This window comes from Ictidomys tridecemlineatus, chromosome 14 (genome assembly GCF_052094955.1).
Source record: "Ictidomys tridecemlineatus isolate mIctTri1 chromosome 14, mIctTri1.hap1, whole genome shotgun sequence".
In the NCBI taxonomy this organism is placed as follows: Eukaryota; Metazoa; Chordata; class Mammalia; order Rodentia; family Sciuridae; genus Ictidomys; species Ictidomys tridecemlineatus.
Window position 1 is genome coordinate 20,986,799 of NC_135490.1, and position 21,779 is coordinate 21,008,577.

Consider the following 21,779-nt stretch of genomic DNA (forward strand, 5'->3'; position numbering starts at 1 on the left):
GGGCAGGAGGAAATGTAGAAAGAAAACTGACAATCAGTTCACTGATTTGTTTCAAAACATTTTTATGTCTATAATTTTGGCAAGTGTATACATTTTCCAGAGTTCTATAGCAGGGTAGAAAGACACATGAAAGGGTGGTGCTGATAATTTGAGTGCAGACGTTGTTGTGTTACATTTCCGGTTTAAAGTATTCAAGTTGAGTAGCTTAACTAACTAGCAAAGTGCACTGCCTCTTCAGGAGACCATTTCTTCCTGGGCTGAGAAAGAGAAAGAGTCCAGTTTGATCTGGTAGGTGACTTGTTCTGTTTTATTTTTAGTAATTTAGGAATTTCAACCATCTGGAGTTTATGTTGTCATATAGTATAAGGTGTGTTTTGAAATTTATTTTTTCCTGAGTTCATGACTAATCTGTGCTTTCTTACTGAGTTGAAATGGCACCTTTATCATTCTCTAAATTATTCATGCTTGTGGCTGCTTCTGATTTTCTTTTCTATGCCACTGACCTCTTGGTCTACACTTGAGCCAATATCATGCTGTTTTAATTATTGTACCTTAAAAATTGGTTAGCATCTGGTAATAGAGATGTATCCCATGTACACATACACACTGAGTATTCATTTCTACTGTTTATTTTAGATAAACTTTTGCATGCTTATGTTAATTTTAGAAAATTAGGCCACTATGACTTTGAGGTATGATTTAAAACTCAAATTTGATTTTGTGGAAACTGACCATCTTTAAATCACTGACTGTTATTATCCATGAAAATGATTGTTTCTTCGTTAATTCTCCTCTTTTAGTGAAGCTTATTATAGTCTTTCTATAGACCTTGGATATTTCTGATTCCCTATTCCTATGTTACAGTGGATGTTAGGCCTGTCATTTGCCAACAACAATTGGCATCCAGCATCACCATAATGATTCCCAAAGCACTCTATTCCCACTACCATTGGGGACCTCAGCGGATGCATATTTGTAGTGCTGACCTAATCTTTCTCTCCTCTGCAGTGACCTCTGCCCATCCAGAGTCCAAAGGAATTCTCCAAACAGGTGTCCTCCGGAGTGTCCTATCTTTAAATTAACCCCTTTATATCCTACCACCACTCTAAGTCTTCTTTGGGACCCTTCTAGGTTTTAAAACCAGGTGTTGATTCTCTGATTGAAATAATTCTAAAGAATATTTTAAGGGCTGGGATTGTGGCTCAGCGCTAGAGCACTCGTCTAGCACGTGTGAGGCCCTGGGTTCCATCCTCAGCACCACATAAAATTAAATAAATAATAAAATAAAGGTATTGTGTCCAATTACTTCTAAAAAAATTGAAAACAAAAAAAGAATATTTTAAACTCTAGGTCATGAACTATTAACAAAAAAAAAATGCCTTCTAGAGAATGGGATTGTGGGGAAGGAGGAAGGAGGCAATGTATTTCCCTACCGTTTTCTTTTTTCTTCAACTAAGTACTCCTTTAAATAAATAAATCCTCTTCTTTAAAAAGCACCTTCCCCCTCTCAAGAAACGTTCTGCTGTAGAGGAGGAACAATTCGTGGGAATACCGAGGACAGTCATTCTTATCTTTTGGGATCATGAAACTCTTCAGAAACATGATGGAGACTGTGGAAACTTTCCCCTGGAGAATGTACAATGCACATAGATCCACTCTAAATAGGATTTCAGAGATTGGAAGGCCACTGCATTCCAGCAAGATTAGCATCTCAGCTAATTGGTGGCTAGTAAGGCAAATGTCACTCACTGGACACCTGCAGAGGGCTGCGGTGCTCTTAGCCTTTGGGTGTGCCTCATGTTGCATCACAGGGCAGAGGCCACCTCCCAAGAGTCACTCTGAATAAATAATTTTAGAGCAAAAATGTCCTCCAAACTAGGTTGCTAAAAAAATAAGTAAGTTGGGGCTGGCGTTGTAGCTCAGTGGTAGAGCACTTGCCTTGTACGTGTGAGGCACTGTGTTCGATTCCCAGCACCGCATACAAATAAGCAAATAAAATAAAGGTCTATCAACAACTAAAAAAAAAAAATTTTTTTAAATAAGTAAGTCAATCATGAGTGATTTTATATGCTATCAAATAAGTTGAGGAAAGTTGTTAGAACTAGCCTAAGAATATTGCTAAGTAAAAGAAATGATTTTTAGTCGATAGCCTCCTGTCTCCATTTCTGAGTCTTCCCCTCGCCTACCCCCAATTTTGGTATCCTTAAGTGACCCCCGACCCCACCCAGTCCTCTTACTCCAAGAAACTTTCCTTCCTTCTTCAACTCAAGCCTCCTGTTGTCACACTTTCCTACAAAAGTAACCCAAACAGAAGAGATGAGTGAGCCCCAGTGCCTCAGGAACTCTGGGGACAAAGTGGAAAGTAGTCTACACAATCAAGGGATTCTCCTGCACTGTATCACGATATGGCTGCATCCCCAGGAGATAAAGAATATTCACCTTACTAATTCTGAAATTTGTACTGGGAACTTATATTTAAATATACATAATATATGAACATAATTTGCTAGTAAGTAAACCTGTGTGTGTGTGTGTGTGTGTGTGTGTGTGTGTATGTACACATATATCCCAAATAAAAATACATAGAATGGAAGCCAGTTCTATAACTGCTGGTTAAATTATTTCACTTTGCTTCCTCTCTCTTCCCTCCCATAGCAAATCAAAGCGCCTCAGAGAGAACAGCAGGGAGTGTTTAAGAGAGACCTCCTGGGTTCAACCCACCTCTGCCCCTCACTGGCGTGAAACCATGGCTGGGGATGATGTAATCGTTCTCTCAGCATCAGTCTTCCCTTCTGTAAAAAAAAAAAAAAAAAGTAAATAACAAAGTACTTACATGTGGATTTATTGGAAGGATAAAGTGTGCATTGTACTCAGGAAGACTGAGTGTGTAGAATACAGTGCATATCTATGCAATAAGAACATGACTCCTTCCCCTGACTCCTCAGGAACTCTTGCACTGTGGTTCTGTTCTTTCCTTGTTCTGGGTATTGAAATCCCAGACGATCTCATTGGTTTCATAGTAGCTTGTAGCTAGAAGTTATCCCCATCAGAAACCTATCATTTCAGTAACTAAAGTTCTGTCCAGGCTGAGGATGGTGGCCTACTCCCATAACCTCAGTCACTCAGGAGACAGAGGCAGGGGGATTACAAGTTGAAGGCCAGCCTCAGCTGCTTAGTAAGCCCCTAAGCAACTTTGTGAGAGACTCTTTCCAAATGAAAAATAAAAAAGGCCTGGAGAATGTAGCTTCATGGTAAAAATTTCCCTGGGTTCAATGCTCAATGCAAAAAAAAAAAAAAAAAAAATCCTGTCCAGTACAATAATAAAAACTTGGGTCTAGTCCTATATAAAACCTTTCCTCCCCACCACACCCTTATACTATCTCAGAGAAAGCCAGGTCCTGACTGGGAGGTCTGGGAGTGGGTTGGCCTCCTCTCTGCTCTCCCTCCCTCCCTCCCTTCCTTCCACCTTCTGGCTTGTGTGGCTTCTCTGGATGCAGTGGCCCCTCTTGTCTAGACCGCAGCCTCCAGGCCTCTAGAGGCCAGCCTGGCCCAGCTGCTTCCTCGGTTATGTGCCTTCTTAACCCTGCCAGAGAGCCCTCTTGATGGCCTTTATAATGACCATGAGAGGTTCCCCCCAGGCCCAAATGGCCTTAAGGGGAAGCCATGCATGCTTGTCTGGGAGCATAGAACTGCCACCCTTTGCCACCGCAGCCTAAAATTACAAGGGACTTGCTCAAGTCCTCTTGAGTCCCCTCTCACTTAACTGAGGTAAAGGCAAAGCGACCCTCTCCTCCCTTAGGGTAGAAGTGTGGAGCTACACAAGACACAGACACATGCAGACACCGCCCTCTGTGTGCCTCAGCCCCACTCTTGCATTAGCTGGGGGAATAACAGAACTGGATTTTCAATCTGGACACACCCCCCATGTCCATATTTTAGCCTCTCACATGGTGGCTTTGCACTTTCCTTCAGGGTGTGGTATTTGGCATCTATATTTTTTATTCAGACCCTTATGGGGAATCAGCCAAACTGACGCTGAAAGAATTACCATTCAACATCCTGAAATAAATATGAAGGCACTTATCACATAGTGCTTGGTCAAGAGTAACTGCTCAGTAAATATCAGCTGTCATCATTTTAGAAGTAGTTGCAAAGCATGATTTCTTACAGTTTTGCTCTGTTCTGGCTGTGAGAACAAACTGCGATAGACTGGGTGGCTTATAAATAGTAGAAATTTACTGCTCACAGTTCCGGGAGATGAGAAATCTGTTCACAGTTCTGCAGGGTTAGAAATCCTAGATAAAGAACCAGCAGATCCAGTGTCTGGTGAAGGCCTTCTTCCTGGCTCATAGCTTTCCCACTGTGTCTTCTCCTGGTGAGAGGGTCCTGGCAAGATAACACAAATCTCTCATGAGGGCTCCATCTCATGACCTAATCACCTCTCAAAAGCCCCCACCTCCTCAAACCATCACACTGGGGCTCAGGATTTCAACATGTATTTTAGGGAGACACAAATATTTAGTCTATAGCTGGGTCTCACAGTGCCTCTACTATGGCCGGCCGGCTCTGCCACAGTTTGAAAAGGCTAGTCTGTAGCCATGTTTTCCATAACTCACTGTTGTAAAATCGATTTACAGTTTCCCCAGTGACATTTTTAAAAATGAAATCAAAGAGTAGAAAAGTGAATAGAAAAAGCAAAAATGTGATTATCATAATAAGTATTGTTTTATAAAGTTCTTGCGATTTAAAATGTATTTTATTATTGGCTGCTATAAAAATGTTGCAAGGCTGTCACATCTGATACTCTGCAATTGTCCATCACAATAATTAGCACGTGAGAGGTGGGGTGGCTTTACTGAAACAAGTTTGTGTACTGACAAGATGTAAGGAATAGAGAACATTCTATTCCCCTCAGGTCTCTGCAATAAATGTAGTTAATCTGTAGCTAGTAATGAACTGTTATGTTTTTCCCTAATTGTTTCTTGAGAATAATTGTGGAATCCCCAAAATGAGGAACAGAGAGCATGTTTTCATTGCTGCTGGAATCCTCACAGAGCCCAGCACAAGAACATTAGGCAGTGCTGATTAATGTCTGGCATTTGGTTTGGCTGCTTCGCTGGTCCTGTGATAGTAGATTGATTGGGCTGTTTAGCCTACTACACCATTTGCACTATTCACAGTTGTTAAGGTTCACCAGGCTGGAAAGGAGTCTATCCACAGGGCCCCAGTTCTCAGGGCCTAAGCCGTAGCCTCTGCTTAATAACTATTTGAGGAATAAATGGAGGCTCAATCTATAAAATAAAACCTATGGTTGGTAGATTTTCCAATGATCTACCCGCTGCAAATTGTAAGGAATTTCAATGCAGTTAGGTTCCTTAAGTTTCAATATATTCATATGCAGAGAATGAGATCATAGAAATTCTCACAAAAGAGTGGTTTGATCAAATCGAAGGAATATTCACTCTCATTTTCATAGAAATAGTAAATTTGTTATAGACTACACATTTTCATTTCCCTGTCTTAGAATCTGAGGTCACATGAAGCTGAGCTACAAGGAGCAAAGTACATTTTGTTCTGCGTGAACTCTCTAGTGGATGCTCTCTTAACCTGGCCCTAATCTCGAATACCTGACCTCTTTGCCAAAGGAGCAAATATTACTTCAAGGAAGAAATTTTACTTATTTTATTTCCCGTGAATCTCAGCAAAATAAGTTTGAGTTGTCTTCATTTTTCCCTCAAAACCGTGAAGTCCGGTAGTAGTGTCAGTTTGCTTGTGAGTTTGACTTGTACAGACCTTTGAGTCATTGAACATGTTTATCTCTCTGTAAAATTCTTGCCTTGAAGAAGATACAGATGAGTAAAGAAAAAAGAAATAATCAAATGACTTTTGAATGACCATATGCTTGTTTTGAAATCCCTTTATCTATACCACCCCATCCTATTTTTGACTTCTTCTAAACTTTACCAAATACTGTGTAGCAATATTTTTGTGACTCATCCAAAAACAGTGTATTTTTACCATCGGGACAATCTAACAGTATAAACAGATCTGCTCATCTGTCTGTTCATCATCATTCTACCCAGGAAATTGTTCAATTCCAAAACACAGGAGTTCATCAGATCATCCCAAAACACATAACTTCATAACCAAGAGAATTTTAGGCATTTTCACACTGAGAAACAGACAGTACCTTATGAAAAATAAACTAGTTTTGCAAGAACTAGACTCATGTATCAAGTCTATATTTTCTGCTTTCCTCAAGAGATGGCTTAGGCTGGGTGCTATGGCACACACCAGTAATCCCAGCAGCTTGGGAGGCTGAGGCAGGAGGATCACAAGTTTAAGGCCAACCATGGCAAAAACGAGGCACTAAGCAACTTAGTGAGACCCTGTCTCTAAATAAAATACAAAATAGGGCTGGGGATGTGACTCAGTGGTAAAGCACCCCTAAGTTCAATCCCTGGTACCTGCCCTCCCCCCAAAAAAGAGAGATGGCTTAGAAGAAATGACTGTGATACAAATAAAAGTATTTTTCATGTTAGCTTTCAAGAAAAAAAATGTTAATTAAAAAAAAAATCAGAGACCAAGTGAACAGTTGAACATCCAGCCAAATTCCAAATGTAGCTACAGTCGGGTTTTGGTGGTATCATTGTCATCAAGTTGCTATATTACACCCCATGTCCCCTATCTCTGTACCCTCTCCTGCAGATGCTCAGTTGCTAATTACACAGCATATTTCCCCTACGTATTAATCACATGTTGAGTAAATCTCTCAGGAAATTTTGCAACATATTGAGTTAGACAGGAAACTTCCTTTCTGATCCCATTCTGACAATTTTTCTTGAATTGTGTCATCAAAGCAGAAGCAGAGTCTCTTGAGAAGGTATCAAGTTGAGAGTCCCACACTAACAGGTCGCCTTATTTTTATGAAGAGGCTGAGGGTCACCTACTTTGCCACTGCCCTAATAAAGTCAAGGGTCAGGATTTGTAGTTTAAGGAAATGCGTGCACATTCTAGAATGTTCTCCCTCACTAAGAGATCTTCCATAGTATATCTCTAATGTGTACCCCTCAACCACAGGCCTTTTACTGAGGGTCCCACATATAAAAGGTAAGGCTGGTATTTGATAAATCCTCTGATAAAGAATGCTAACTAAGACATTTGTTAAATTTTATTATTGTTTCTACTATAATATCTATTTGCCTATAAATAGATACAGATGCAGCAATATTGGAAGGTATTGAAGAGCTCAGTGAGAAAATTGTAAATTTCCTAGAACCTACCTCTATACAAATAGTCACTCTTAATTTTTTTTTTTCCTGTGCAAGGATTCAAATCCTGGACCTCACATATGTCAACCATGTGCTCCACCACTGAGCTACACCCACGCACCGCCCAGCCCACACTGTAACTTTAATCTGTGAACTGTTTTTTTTTTTTTTAAGAGTAAAACCATGGTACATATACTGAATTTGTCCTACTAACACATACATAGTAAATACCTGCTGACATGTTTTAAAAATTATCTATATTCTGACTTACTTGCTATAACTATAATATTTAAAGTAATTCATTGCTATTTCTGGTTCATTAAACTTGAAATAAACTGACTCATTTGTTAAAGTGTAAGAGAAGTCAAAGTTCCTTGTGTAGCTAAAACATTCAACAGAAAATGTAGAAGAAAGAGAACAAGAAAACCCTTGTTCTTTGCTTCATCCAGGGTAGTTAGTCCATTGGAAAGATAGCCAAAGTCTCTTAAGCTCAAAGAATTTTTCACACAAATTCTTTACGTCATTCTATTCCTACTCACCTTGAATTTATAGGCAGATGTCTCTTGTCACTTGTGCCAGCCTTTTATTCGGATAATAAATTGGGAAGTAATGTTCAGAATTAAAGTCCTGTAGCTTAGAGAAAGATTGAATACTCTGCAATTCAATATAGTTATGTAACGCAATAATTCCTGTACTCCTAAGTAAACAATATTGTCTGCGTGTATATGTGTGCGTGTGTGAAAAAGCACATGTAAAATAATTGAAAATCAACATTTCTATTTGATAGATGAACTCCTAAAAGAGATAAAGTAGATAAATTTTGGTGTTTTTGACCGTTTTCCCACTAAACTACTATAACTAGTATGGTAATTTATCTTAAACATTATATAATTTTCCTGCAAGCAGAAAATTTAAACAATACATTTCCCACAAATAGCTAGTGTAACTGTTTTCCGTGTATCTTTGCCACAAGGGTCCATGAATTTACAAGCATTTGTGTAGTGTATACACATGCGTGTATTCCAGCCCCTATATAGGGTACCCTTGGGGCATTTCCTACATGGAACCTAAACACATACTTACTCTTACTTTTAAGGAAGTTAACACATGGATACTTCATTGTCCCTAAATGAGGTATGTGAGGATCTATTAGCCTCAGGCTTCATATCTTCAACAAAGGAGGAAAATACAAAACATTTGCTTTAAACATTCCTCTTTTTTACTTATATTTTCTTTTTTTAAATTTGTTCTAATTAATTATATATGACAGTAGAATGCATTTTGACACATCATACATAAATGGAGCATAACTTCTCATCCTTCTGACTGTACATGATATAGATTCACACCAGTCGTGTAGTCGTATATGCACAGAGGGTAATAATGTCTGATTCATTCTACTGTTCTTTCTACCCCATTTCCCCTCCTCTCCCTTCACTCCCCTCTGCCTACTCCTAATAAACACTCCTCTTTTTATACGTAATATTTGCTAACTTAAATGCTTCTGTTTAAAAAGGAATTTTCTCCTTATGTCATACACAAAAGTGAATTCCAGGTAAATTTAAAAAGATCATCAAGGAAAAGTTCACTGATTCAGATCATTCAAGTAAAGATTGATCGTCAAGGGAGTGAATATATAAGTCACAGAGTGAAAAATATTTGCAACTCACATAGACAACACTGGACTGAAATATATATTACAACAAGAAAAATAGAGAACTCTTGCTAATCATTAATTAAAAGGCAGTTGGTCAATTAAAAAATAAACAAGTGAAAGACTAGAACAGCCACTTTGCCAAACAGGGAATTCAGATTGCCAGTAAACATGAAAAGATGTTCAACTTCATTAGTAATAAACTAAGTATGAATTAAAACAACATTGATACATTATACACCCACCTGATTGGCAAAATAATAAAGTCTGACAGTACCAAGTTCTGGCAAGGATGTGAAGTAACAGGATATTTCATATACTGCTGGTGGGAGTATAAATTGGTATAAACCACACTGGAAAAGAGTTTGGCACAACTGGATAAACCCGGATGTTATACAAACCCGGTGACCCAGCAATTCCACTCTAACTATATTCCTCAAAAAAATGCTTACACATATGCACCCACTGACTTGTAACCAGGACATGCAGAGCAGCCCTGATCATAACAGCCCAAGATGGAAATGTTTCAGAGGTCCACTACCAAAAGAATGAATAAAGAAATCATGGTACAGTCATTCAATTAAATGTTAGTCAGCAACTAAATGAAGGAGAGCTGGACAAAATAACATGGATAGATCTGACGAACACAAAATAGTACAAAAGAAGCAAGATGAAAGTATGCATTAGTAGGATTCCATTCATATAAAGTAAAAACAGGGAGGATGCCATATACTATTTGAGGCAATATTTTCAAGTTCAGTGTAAATGTCATTAACCTAACATGGTTCCCACACAAGGTGAGTACTAATTGAAAAAGTCGAGCCTGTTTATATATGACAGTAGAATGCATTTGACACATCATACATAATTATTGAAGGTAATACTACCAAGAAAATCAAGCAGATGAGAACTCTACAACTCAGGATTCAGTTACTGGAGGGCATGAGGGCAGAGCACATGCAGGAGACTTCTGTTTTTAGACCTGCATGGTGGCTGCTGCCTGAGTGTTTGCTTTATAACTAAGTCTTTGTTTAGCTCTAAATGTTTTTTTTTAAAGACATAGATAAACTTTTAAAGACTTTTAAAAAAACAGGAGACCTGCCCCCAAATATCCCAGATAAAGTAGAATATCATTAAGAATTTGCACCCCAAGAAAATAATAAAAGGAATTGGAATAGGTGTCCTTTGTGAGCATTAAGAGCACCGCTGAATCTCTGGCTCCCCACCCCACCCCAGACCCACATAAACAATGCCAGCCTTGGAGACTTGGTCCATTTGGACAAATGAGGACTCTCCTTAAGGCAGAGGGCAAGAGCAACTTGGGGAATAACAGGCAATGTCTGGCATTGCCTTTTCCTTTATTTGTAGGAGTTCTAATCCCAAGTTCAGCAATGTGCCTTGGAGGAAGAATAGACTGTGTACTTGGGTGAGCAGCCTCAAATGCAGTAACTCCATTGCCTCTGCACACTCACCATTGAGGAAGTGCTCCATAGCCCACAGAAGTAGGGAGTCATCTATTAGGAATTCTCTAGTAATGAGAAATACTATTGCCTCATTTATCTGTTCAGTACATACTACATGACCTGAATTCTAGATTGTCACAGAGCAAGGGTTCATTGTTGGAGGAACACAAACCAACAAATCCTACTTAACATCGGGGAATCTATGAAAAGAATCCACCCAACCTGCTTCTGGGTTTACCAGTGAAACTGCTTCTGGGCTCACCCAGGGCCACCAACAACTTTACGCCAGTTGAAAATTGTCCCAGGAATTTAAAAAATTTTTCTTGTTGACTGTTTCATGGTCTGTGATCCAGAGGGTTTAAAGGACAGCTTTCTGTCCCTGTGTTGGTAGTGTGCACACTGTTGACTTTGGCATGACAGGGGACTGCGGTGAAGAAAGGTGTACAGAGAGGGTTGTCAGAGGAAGCTAATTTACACCCTGTGCAGGACTGAGGGCTGCTTGTTTGGAGCTGTTTTTCCTGTGGCTGAAGATTCCTGGGAATGTGGTTCGGGCATGTCTCTGCTAGTGATATACTGTCATCTTTTCTCTTTTCCATTTACAGTATGCAGCTTTTACAGTGGTAACAGGCTCGACTTTTTCAATTATTACTCACTTTGTGAGGGAACCCTGTACGTTAAGTGACATTTACATTGAACTTGAGAATACTGCCTCAAATAGTATCAGGTAGAAAATACCTCCTCCCAGATTCTATTTTTCTGATAAAAGTAGGAAGTGTGTTGCTTCTGTCTAAAGCAAACTAGAAAATATGTTAACCCAGAAACTAACCTATAGCACCTTACTGCTGGGTATTGAAGTCTCTAGCAAAGCTGTCTATTTATTTGCATCAAAGTTGGTATAAGCCAAACACAAGTTGCTTTATTACCTATTGGGTGATAATCCAGAGGACAGGTGAAGAACTATAGGTAGATATTTGTCACCACAATCTTCAGATTTCTCAAGACCATTATCTCTTAGTACACAGTATCTTTAAAAAAAACTTCTGTAGTTATAATAAAAGTCCCTTCTCATTATAGGATTCTGTGGTTCTGGTACTGTGTGATGCTTCTGATTTATAGCAGTAACAAATGTGGATGCAGACACATAACCAAATATCTCCACTTGAGCCCACGGGGGACAGCAGATCTAGACTGTGGCAGTCACACAGTCACAAATATTTGTTTCTGAGGCATATACTCACACCTGACCTATCATCAAGTAAGCCCATAAAGCTGTATTTCTGGTGGTTGTAATTAGGTAAAAGTTATATTTATGGCCCATAGCATCAAATCTTTGTCAGTGTTCTAAAAGGAATTGTTCTTTTCATTCCAAGAGTTGAGTATTCAAAATAAACATGGCAATATGCATATTTTCTCTAAATGAAGAAGACCAGAACTGCTCATTTTGTCTTAGAGTTTTCCAAATGAGAACACCGGCCAAAATTCTGAGGTGGGAAGCTCAATGCACCCTCCTGTGTATTTACAGGTTCATGTTGACTAGGTCTGCAAACATTTCCTACCCTGGAAACCAGATCTCTAACAGGGTGTGAATAACCTCTCTGTAAAAGACCAGGAGACTGTCTAGAATTGATCTATTTCTCCCATGCTCCCCATCCCTACCCCACTATGAGTTAGCCTCCTTATATCAGAGAAAACATTCGGCATTTTTGGGGGGGGGATTGGCTAACTTCACTTAGCATTATCTTCTCCAATGCCATCCATTTACCTGCAAAGGCCATGATTTTATTCTCATTTATTGCTGAGTAAAATTCCATTATGTATATATGCCACATTTTTTTATCTATTCATCCACTGAAGGGCATCTAGGTTGGCTCCACAGTTTAGCTATTGGGAATTGTGCTGCTATAAACATTGATGTGGCTGTGTCCCTGTAGTATGCTGTTTTTAAGTCCTTTGGGTATAGACCAAGGAGAGGGATAGCTAGGTCAAATGGTGGTTCCATTCCCAGGTTTCCAAGGAATCTCAATACTGCTTTCCAAATTGGCTGCACCTATTTGCAGTTTCACCGGCAGTAGAACTGCTATGGAAAAAAGTGTACCTTTTCCCCCACATCCTCACCAACACTTACTGTTGTTTGTCTTCATAATAGCTGCCATTCTGACTGGAGTGAAATGATATCTTAGAGTAGTTTTGATTTGCATTTCTCTAACTGCTAGAGATGATGAACATTTTTTCATATATTTGTTGATTGATTGTATCTCCTCTTCTGAGAAGTGTCTCTTCGGGTCCTTGGCCCATTCTAGATAGGGCAGAGGGGTGGGAGGGAAAGGGAGGGGGCAGGGGATTAGCAAGGATGTTGGAATGTGATAGACATCACTATCCAAAGTACATGAATGAAGACACGAATTGGTGTCAACAACCAGAGATATGAAAAATTGTGCTGTATATGTGTAATAAGAATTGTAATGCATTCCGCTGTCATTTATTTTTTTAAAAACCAATTTTAAAAAAAACGACCAGGAGACTGGAAGAAAGCTGTGCTTTAATGGAGGGAGAGAACTGAGCAATGGTATTGGTTGGAAGGAAACATCAAGTTGAGAATAGGAAGAATAAAGTATTTAAGGAATTTCCCCTCTGTTTTAGGCCTGAAGCACTTTCCTTTTCGCAGTCCAATTCAATGCTTCAACTTGCCTGAATTTCCTTTGGAGTTATGTTCAAACTGATTTTCACTGTTCTAAGCATGCAGGCTTCTTGCCCAACTTCATGCTTCTGTGTGTAGAGGATTCCCAAATCGCAATGCCTTTGCCTCCGCCCTCCCATCTTAAATTGCTGCTTCCTCCTCCAACCTTTGGAGACCTTCTTTCTGAAGTGGAAGCTTCCCCTACTCCCCTTGTGAGAGGTAATTGCTTTGGCCTTATCTGTTTACCTCCTGGTATGATACAGTATTTAGCACCTTTGAATGATAGGTTGTGGTCTATATCTGCTTCGCTAGAATGTGAGGTCCTTTCAAGCAGGGATTTTTATCTTGTTTATAATATCTGTGTCCCTTGCATCTGGCCGAATGTCTAGCACAACATGGTAGATAGTCAGTAAATGTTAATTGTGTGCAGCCGTTTGAGATTCAAGCTCTTATCACTTTTAACATTCAGAATCAAGTGCTATTTTTGTATTATTTTTGCTCCTAATTGAGTAAAAAAAAAAATTAAATGTCTTCTTCCAACTGCTAGAATTGGTCATTTAACATGGATGATTTTTTTTTTATCAAGTAGCAATTAGATTTGAAAAATATCTTTTTAAAAATTTAGATATTTATTCTTTTTTCCTGGAACTTAGAACCTATTTTGGTTAACAACATGTATGTGGCATATGTTCATGTGTGTGTTTACCTGTGTACATACACATAGATATAATTGCACTTCTTTCAACAAATGCATAGTACTCACTGTACTATGCACAGGTGGTCAGGATACATGCACCTTCACGCCTCAGCTCAACACTTAAGTGCATGTGTAGTGCCTGATGTATCCAGAAACAAGTAAGGCAATTTTTCCATTAACAGAAGAAAAAAAAAAGTGCTTGTAGGAGAGGAAAACAGCATAAGTTTAAAAAAAAAAAAAACAAAAAAACCCTAGGATCTAAAAATGAACATGAAATTTGCAAGGGACTATAAGGAGACTAACAAGATTTGAGGTTTTAAAGACACTTAGGGGCTCATGAAAAGCTGTGGGTACCAGAATTTTGCTTTGTGCTACAAATATTTGAGAGCCAGGAACAAGTATTTAACAAGGTGTATGATATTCAATTGAATCTGATTAAACAAGCCCTTGAAAAGAAGCAATTGAGTTTCAAGAGCTCATAGACCAGGGAGGGGAAAAATATATATATGTATATATGTATACATTTATAAAAATATATATGAATAATATATGTATGTTATATATACACATACACACACATACACACACACACTCACACACTCACACTGTATACCACAATAAGCCCATGAGACTATAAGGGAAAATGTTAATTTCTTCTGAGGGATATGAGGAAACTTCACAAATTGAACAGATAGATGCATAAGAGGAAGCATATTCAGATACGTTTAACACAAAGCATATGAAACAAGGATTTTTTTTAGCATTTGCAGTGGTGTGCAAATAACCAGAAAATGAACAAAAATAATTGTCTGAGTGTGTTGAACATAGTATTATTTTATGTACCCATCAAATTTTTATTTTGTTTATTACTTCTGCTGGTTCTTGCTCATGGTGCCTTATTTCCATGTCCCTTAGTAATTGTATCTATTTATTTTACTGTAAGCCATTGGTGTGCCCTGGAAAATAAGAGAATTCCTACAGAATTCCTAAAATGAAGTGGCCTTCTCCCAGAATTTGTTTGTTCTGTCAAAAGTTTAAAGAAATCACTGACCTGGGACTGTTTTAAGTTAAATGTAAGGGCTGAGAGTTTTTGTTGTTGTCGTTTATTTTTGTTTTTTAATCATCTTAAGGATGGGAGGTTGGATTGTGAATCTGCAGGAGTTCACTTACAACTTCTCAGGACTCTTCCTCTCCCCTACTCTTCTGAATACAGAGTAACTTCCTTCGTGATTCCTTGGCCATAGAATTGTGGAGCAGTTTTCACGTCAGCTTCATTCATCCTTACATAAAGGGCACTTGGGTGCATGGGGCTCAACTTTATGGGGGTCTTTGATTAAATTCCTCATCTTAGACCTGCCTCGAGTTTCGTCTTCTGTCTCTTGTTTTCTTGATGACATGAAAGCTAAAGCTCATTTCCTAGCTTCTGGAATATTCCTCAGAGTAGAGCAGCTACTGCTTATCCCTCTGTGTTCCCACCTTTATTTAAGTTTCCCTCTTAAATCCTTACTCCTTGACAGCATTTCAGTGTTCTGGGAAAATTATATTGTGTAATTTATCATGCAATTTTTATTGTTTTCAGTAAAAGATCAAGAAACCTAGACAGTCCTATTCTGTGAAACTGAAGTTCTAAAATAAGATTTGTATTTTAGAGGAAACTGGCTACCTATAGGATCATTACAGTCAGAAATATAGAGACAAGTTATTAGAATAGCACAAATGACAAGTAAAGGAGAACCGGACAGAACACGTGGAGTAGAATCAAGGGGATGGTAAGCTCTTTTAAGAAACAACTCTGTATAAGGAAACCACACCACACACACACACAGTGTGCGCAACCACAGGAGCCATGGTGATCTTGTCTTCAGGGTACTGCTGGGCATCAGATAAGTATGTCCACTATGTGACTGGAAAGGTATTTCTGGAACTCAGAAGACAGGTTAAGACTAAAGGCATATTTTAATCATCCATCTAGAGAGAAAGGTTAAAGCCATAGACTAATACTACAGAAAGAGTCTTCAGCTTGAGAAGAGAGGAGACGAAGGCAGGCACTGGAGAAATGCCTGCATCGAAGGACCTGACACAAGACAAAACGGAGTCATTCAGCAAAACTCAGAAGGAGTGTTCTGGGAAGTAGAAAGTGAGCTGGGAGAGCAGTGTGGTGGCAAACAGTGGAGGCCAGCCTCTGAGGAAGGCAGGCCTCGTTCTTCCGATGGTTAAAGATTCAGCAAGGGGAGTGCTTGAGAGAAGCTGTTGGATTTGGTGCTTCAGTGACCACTGGAGACCTTTTCAGGTCAATTCTGGCTCTTTGCAGGGGAAAAAAAGCATGACTGTAAGAGATGAAGAAGGGAGTCAAAAGGAGTATGTGAAATGGTGAGGACGTAGACTACGCTCTTAAAACATTCCGCGATGAAAGAAAAAAAAGAAATGGCAGCTTAACGATTATGAAACATCATTAGAAGATGATCTTAGAATAAGAGAAACTTTCTTGCTGACAAGAAAGATTTGAGGATTGAAAAATAATTCAAAAGAGCAAAAGTCTGATAGCTGGATGTGGCCCCTGATGAGAGTAGAAGAAATGGAACCATGAATCCAAGTTGGGGCTTGGATAGTATTTCAAGGAAATGGAAACACTTCCCCTCCAAAGTCAGAGGTTGAGGACAAAAGAACTGAGTAATCACAGGTCTGATGACAAAAATCTCCTAGATAAAATAGGCGGTAAAAGATTTGGTGGCTTAAGAAGGATAGGAGAGGATCAGCATTATTATAATGAATCTTTTAAGAAATCAACTCTGTATAACGAAACCACACACACACACACACACACACACACACACAGTGTGAGCAACCACAGGAGCCAGAATTGCCTGGATTTGTGGTTCAGCTGATATGAAAAGTAATGTGACATCCCAACTATATTCTCCAAGATGCCTTTTCAGATCTTCTTGGTCTTTTTCCAGTCCTCCATAGTACCTATGGATTTAGTATGTGTCTTCCCTTTTCTTGTACAGTAGCACTTAGCCATATGGGGGTAGAATTTGTGTGTGTGCAGGCGTGCGCGCGCGCATGCATGCTCCTGCATGTATAGTCCTGAATATACATTCTTGGAAGAGAACATTAATATCTTGACCCTCCTTTGGTCATGAATAGAAAAGAAAGTATTTTTTTAACTAATATGTATCTTTAAATGTTTGTTGAGTTGACAAGAAAAGGAAAATCTAAATGCTACGGTAGCTTCAGGGGGGAAGTGTTCAAATATGGATATGAAAGGTGTGGAATGGAAGTATGAAAACCAAACAGAAATGTAGGGTAAAGATAACAGTCCTCCTCTAACCTGCTTACTGAACATCTGCTGAATGAGATAAGGAGTGTGGCTGCTATAGGGCTGCTTTGGGAGGTTTGTTAGACAATCAAGAAAAAGCCAAAGGTATGATACAGGACAGAAGGAAGGAAGGAAGGAAGGAAAGAAGAAAGGAAGGAAGGGAGGAAGGGAGGGAGGGAGGGAGGGAGGGAGGGAGGGAGGGAGGGAGGAAAGAGTTTATTTCCATTAAAAAAATGGAAGCACATGAGGTGAATAGGGTTATGCTGACTGATGAGATATGTATCCAAAAATGGTTCTATTTGATTGGTGAGACAGAGACTAGACTTTGGTTCCATGAAAACTAACCTCAAACTGTGGCCTGAAGCCAGCTAGTAGCCAAGCAAGGATTATTCCAGATGCTCTTCGTTCAAGACTCATCTCCTGAGAGATATGTCAGTATAGAACATTTGCAAGGGGTCTCCAGGACTTGATAAGGATCCCTGCTTTGTGTCTGCTGTTTCAAAATGGTAATTAACTTAAATTGGTTTGTCAGGGCACTGTGTATACAAAACTGTATTATAGTCAATCATAGAGTTTGTCAAGTAGAGCTGTTCTGTGTGGATAAAGCAGGAGAGCTGTGTCTGTGGAACAAAGTTTGGCAGGAGTTTCAGCAGGGAATCGTCCAGGATGGCAATCTGAGTCACGGCCAGATGTCAGGAGAATACATTTCCAACACATTGCTGGTAATGATTTCAGTTACACTCGCGCTCCTGCTTGCTAGTTTGCAAAGATTTTCCATCTCAGGGGATATTTCTGCAGCTCCTCCCAAAACTAGTGAAGACTATTTATTGTGAAGACATTATGAGCATGTTATATTCTCCATTAGGCCTCCTTGATGAGTATTTAGATTCAGAGTCAAATTTGAGGAATCAGCTTTCAATTATACTCATTTACTTGAAGTTTCAGTGTGTGTGTGTGTGTGTGTGTGTGTGTGTGTGTGTGTGTGTGTATTTCCTTTTGAATTTGAAACAAATGTGGTCAAGCATATGGCAACCATTTTCCTTCTGTCCCCATCAAAACCTGGAGTATAAATTAGAAAATTAGAGATTTTCTAATAGGCATGGAAATTAGAGTAAGACCTAGAAGTTGTGTTGATTCTCAACCCCCATATTGTACTGATTAACAATGACCTCATCTCTTCTTCCTCTTTTTTCCTCCTCCTCCCCCTCCTCCCCCTCTTCCTCCTCATCTTCCTCAATTGCACTGATTCCCAACCCCCACATTGACTTACAGGCCTGCAGGGCCTGGCTGGCTCTCTGAAGGAACACTGGGACTGAAAGTGGGGGACCTCCCTGGGAGGGAAATAGGTGGTTAGAATGCCAGTGTCAAAAGGCTTATCATCCCTGGAACTCTTTAAGTCTGGATTTCTTTTCCTTTGGACACTTTTTTTTTTTCCTCAAAATAATTATAATTCCAACTAATGATTGAAGCCTTTAGAAATTGAAGAAGAATGAATGAGGAAAATGGTAATTGATTTTGCTAGAATCACAGAGTTTAATTTTCCTTCTCACTTCTAGATTAGGGCTTTCTCACTACATCATGCCTAACACTTTTCTAGGCCCACAAGGCAAATAAAAGAAGGGCTTGCTGGGAGCATCTTCTACTTCCAAGCAAAGCAATTATAACCCCCCCCCTAAAAAAAAGAGCAACTGGTAGATAAAGAGCAAAAACTTAATAGTATAATCAGATACATTCTGAATGGTAAACTGGAGGTGTAGAATATTTCAACTCCTCTCCACACAAAACAAACCACTCTTTCAGCTTTTTAGAAGCTATTATGATGACCAAGTGTGAGTATTGAAAAACTTCTCCCTGGTCCTTACCTCTAGCTCTGAGAGCTATGTCACTGTGACCCTCACAGTATCCCTGAGCCCAGGGGGAGACTGGGCTGGAGGAAGCTCAGGGATAAGCATAGATAGAATCAAAGTGACATTGGAATTAGAAGACAGAATATGGAATGAAGCAACAACAAAAATATATATTTTGTCACTATAAATACAAATATATACTTATAAATATATATTTAAATATAATATTTTGACAAATATACATATTTTTATTTTGTCAATATTCACTTTATTTTTGAGAAGTTCCAACCAGTCTCAGAAAGATTGAAAGTGATCCCAAGAACCAGTTATAAGAGAAAGGTTGGGTCTAAATAAACCTAAAATTCTGGCTGAATTTGGGAATTATCAGTGAAATACCACAAACCAAAAAAATAAGGACCAATAATCTCTCTCCTTAGGTTTTAGGAGTTTAGATTTGGTGACATTATTTTAAATCGTCTTTATCTACCAGTTACTAATTTTTTTCCCACTAAGAACTCAAATGTCAATTCCTTAGTTTAGATGCCAAATTTTTATATTAACAAAGCAGAGGCAAGGAGGGTGATAGTTCACTAAGCAATAGTTCATATGGTCTGTCTTCAGCATATGCACAATATCTGTTAAAGTTGTTTGGATTGTTAAACCTAATAACTGGGAATTCTAATTTAAAATGAGATTGGCATTTTATAGATGTGGACAGGAAGATTTATAGAATGAAACAACTTCCACTAAAATGACACTAGTGCTTTGTGGCAAAGATAGCAGAAGAACCCAGGTCTCTAAGCCCAGCCTTAGTACCAGTGATTCTTCAGTGATGCTTCCTAGGACTCTAGGCTCAAAGTAAACAGTGACAGTCTTTCCCAACTTGCAGTATAATTTTCTAAGTTAAATTTTTTTTCTCCCATTAAAATGCTTAGGACTGTCTCAGTATCCCTAAAACCAAAAACTAGCCCTCAGCCTTTATATTTTCTTTTAGCAAAATTGCTTGTTCCTATGATAGAATGAAATACTACAGTGTGCAAAAGGTCGTGACCTCCATGTGCTCTGAAACCTACACAAGTTGGAACCTACAATCTGTTCTATAAGGCTCATCCTGACTCATGGAAGTTGTAACCAATGGAAATAATTGGAAGCATCTTTGTAATTTATACCCTGCCTGTATCCAAGAAGTATTTGAGTCTTCTCCCAAGAAGAATTTATCCAAGCCAGTCTAAAACGGTCCCAAGTAAGAGGGGAATACACTTTGGGAATTTCATAAGCTGAATGCTATTTCCACATTGGTCACCATGGTGAACACAAATAAGCAAATTGACTGAATGGTAACAAGGCCGGGAAAGAATGTGCTTTCTATAGAAAGTGATGTGCTTCTTGTAATGATCAAACTAGTAACTGTACAAACGTTGGTTGCAGCCTGTAGCCCAAGGTCTGGCAAATAACAGAGCTTTATTAATTAGTGCAGTGAACAAAGGAAGATACAGACCATTTTGGGTGGCTAGATGAGAAATGATATTAAGTGATAGGATATCCTGTATGTTTATATTACCAGCCTCTGGAAATGGGCTCTGATTCTTTCTCAGAATAAGCATTGGGAACAAACTGTGGATATTTAATCACATAAGGGTTCTTTCTTCTGAGAAAATAGCTCATTCTTAATTTTTCAGTAGAATTAGACAAGAGCTAATTGCAAAAGGATTAAAACCTTGAAAACTGCTTTGTTCAGCTTATTGTTTCAGGTTCCCCTTTGGAGTGTGGATGATGTGTTTATTTGACATAATAAATACCACCATCCACTTTGTTCCAAGAACCAAAAGGCTATGTGCTTGTCCAAGGAATTTCTCAGTTGTTTATATGTAAGAAAACACTGCTCTGTTTTATTGGACGGGCCACGCAGCAGCTTCTTTCTTAAATAGGGAATGCAGAGAGCTGTGTTTTCTCCATACACATCTGAGCAGAAAAACCAGAAACTCGCCCTCAGCACTTCAGATGCCTGGCTGCTTTCAACTCCAGAAAGAAAAAGGAACAACATTTATTGAAAGTGTGTGCTTCGCTTAGGAACGGAGTTCCACTTTGTGTTATTGGCATATCTATTTAGGCCTATGTTATATATTTTCTTTGAATATTAGATTGGAGTGTTTGGCACAGACCACAGATTGGAAAGAGTTGAAAACCAAGCAAAATCACTCTATCTGTCGGCCAAATCTAAGTGCCAGAACTCTGAGGAATAAAGTAACCACTAATTAAGCAGCCTGGAGTTTTGTTTGGGGTGTTGGGTTTTTTTTGGGGGGGGTGCTTTCTTTTTTAACTACATATCCTGCTGTATGAGGAGGGCAGCTGTGTGAAATCCGTGCTTTGTGGCAATTTCGAGCGTACAACATAGCAATCTTTCTAAACAGCTTAAAACTTTCTGGTCCCTTATGACTTTCAAAAGGTACTCCTTAAATGGGCATAACTGATGGGTGATCGGCTAGGCTAGTGAACTACAGAGAAGGCTGAGTCAGAGTGACCTGTTGAAGCCAGTCGTGTGTGTGTGTGTGTGTGTGTGTGTGTGTGTGTGTGTGTGTAAAGGGGAGCAGTAGGCAAGTGGGGGGTGGAGGGAGGCTGCAAGCTTAGCAGAATGTTTGAACAAGACAAAGAGCAGTTCCAGCAACCAAATAAGGAAGTCAGTGCTGAAGGATTTCAGAATAGAAGTGTGTCAGAGATTTGAGGCAATCTGGGAGAGAAAAAAATAAGCAAAGAAGAAAAGCAAAGGATCATTGTTTTAACTGCTTACACAAAATCTGCAGGGAAAGTGGCATCTGTTTTTTAAACAGGCATGAGAATTAAAAATCATATC

The 21,779-nt window shown here is 39.1% G+C and overlaps 1 protein-coding gene and 2 long non-coding RNA genes across 9 annotated transcripts in view; 2 read left to right on the forward strand and 1 right to left on the reverse strand.

Moving 5' to 3' along the window:
- Positions 1-21,779, forward strand: part of Palld (palladin, cytoskeletal associated protein) — a 219,135-nt gene that overhangs the window by 101,212 nt on the left and 96,144 nt on the right. The window lies entirely within an intron of this gene.
- The window catches only part of LOC120892901 (uncharacterized), a 143,133-nt gene that overhangs the window by 87,680 nt on the left and 33,674 nt on the right, over positions 1-21,779 (reverse strand). For 3 of the 7 annotated variants that reach the window (XR_013430261.1, XR_013430264.1, XR_005737711.2), the window contains exons 2-4: positions 12,514-12,684; positions 4,247-4,386; positions 2,722-2,792 (exon numbers count right to left, since the gene is read on the reverse strand). This is a non-coding gene — a long non-coding RNA (uncharacterized LOC120892901). Of the gene's footprint in view, positions 1-45; positions 258-2,721; positions 2,793-4,246; positions 4,387-7,810; positions 7,905-12,513; positions 12,685-17,093; positions 17,119-21,779 lie in introns of those variants that run through there. The other 4 variants (XR_013430259.1, XR_013430263.1, XR_013430260.1 and 1 more) reach the window with 4 other exon arrangements.
- On the forward strand, positions 201-1,288 carry LOC144370306 (uncharacterized). The gene is made up of 2 exons (XR_013430265.1): positions 201-288; positions 1,009-1,288. It is a non-coding gene; the product is annotated as an uncharacterized LOC144370306 (long non-coding RNA).